The sequence below is a fragment of the Bison bison genome, unplaced genomic scaffold (assembly GCF_000754665.1).
Source record: "Bison bison bison isolate TAMUID 2011002044 unplaced genomic scaffold, Bison_UMD1.0 scf7180017864135, whole genome shotgun sequence".
Lineage (NCBI taxonomy): Eukaryota > Metazoa > Chordata > Mammalia > Artiodactyla > Bovidae > Bison > Bison bison.
The window spans coordinates 1,374,483-1,375,873 of NW_011494707.1; the positions used below are offsets into that span (position 1 = coordinate 1,374,483).

At 41.4% G+C, this 1,391-nt stretch overlaps 1 protein-coding gene across 1 annotated transcript in view; it reads left to right on the forward strand.

Moving 5' to 3' along the window:
- Window positions 1-1,391, forward strand: part of KPNA4 (karyopherin alpha 4 (importin alpha 3)) — a 32,922-nt gene that overhangs the window by 24,213 nt on the left and 7,318 nt on the right. The gene's annotated exons all lie outside the window — the stretch shown is intronic.

Consider the following 1,391-nt stretch of genomic DNA (forward strand, 5'->3'; position numbering starts at 1 on the left):
ATACAGTGGAAGTAAGAAATAGATTTAAGGGCCTAGATCTGATAGATAGAGTGCCTGATGAACTATGGACGGAGGTTCATGACACTGTACAGGAGACAGAGATCAAGACCATCCCCAAGGAAAAGAAATGCAAAAAAGCAAAATGGCTGTCTGGGGAGGCCTTACAAATAGCTGTGAAAAGAAGAGAAACGAAAAGCAAAGGAGAAAAGGAAAGATATAAGCATCTGAATGCAGAGTTCCAAAGAATAGCAAGGAGAGATAAAGCCTTCCTCAACAATCCATGCAAAAAAATAGAGGAAAACAACAGAATGGGAAAGACTAGAGATCTCTTCAAGAAAATTAGAGATACCAAGGGAACATTTCATGCAAACATGGGCTCAATAAAGGACAGAAATGGTATGTACCTAACAGAAGCAGAAGATATTAAGAAGAGATGGCAAGAATACACAGAAGAACTGTACAAAAAAGATCTTCACAACCAAGATAATCACGATGGTGTGATCACTGACCTAGAGCCAGACATCCTGGAATGTGAAGTCAAGTGGACCTTAGAAAGAAAGCATCACTATGAACAAAGCTAATGGAGGTGATGAAATTCCAGTTCAGCTATTTCACATTCACAGTGCAGCTGTGAATGTGCTGCACTCTATATGTGAGCAAATTTGGAAAACTCAGCAGTGGCCACAGGACTGGAAAAGGTCAGTTTTCCTTCCAATCCCAAAGAAAGGCAATGCCAAAGAATGCTCAAACTGCTGCACAATTGCATTCATCTCACACGCTAATAAAGTAATGCTCAAAATTCTCCAAGCCAGGCTTCAGGAATACGTGAACCGTGAACTTCCAGATGTTCAAGCTGGTTTTAGAAAAGGCAGAGGAACCAGAGATCAAATTGCCAACATCCGCCGGATCATCGAAAAAGCAAGAGAATTCCAGAAAAACATCTATTTCTGCTTTATTAACTATGCCAAAGCCTTTGACTGTGTGGATCACAATAAACTGTGGAAAATTCTTCAAGAGATGGGAATACCAGACCACCTGACCTGCCTCTTGAGAAACCTATATGCAAGTCAGGAAGCAACAGTTAGAACTGCACATGATACAACAGACTGGTTCCAAATAGGAAAAGGAGTACGTCAAGGCTGTATACTGTCACCCTGCTTATTTAACTTCTATGCAGAGTACATCACGAGAAATGCTGGGCTGGAAGAAGCACAAGCTGGAATCAAGATTGCCGGGAGAAATATCAATAACCTCAGATATGCAGATGACACCACCCTTGTGGCAGAAAGTGAAGAGGAACTAAAGAGCCTCTTGATGAAAGTGAAAGAGGAGAGTGAGAAAGTTGGCTCAAAGCTCAACATTCAGAAAACGAAGATCATGGCATCTGGTCC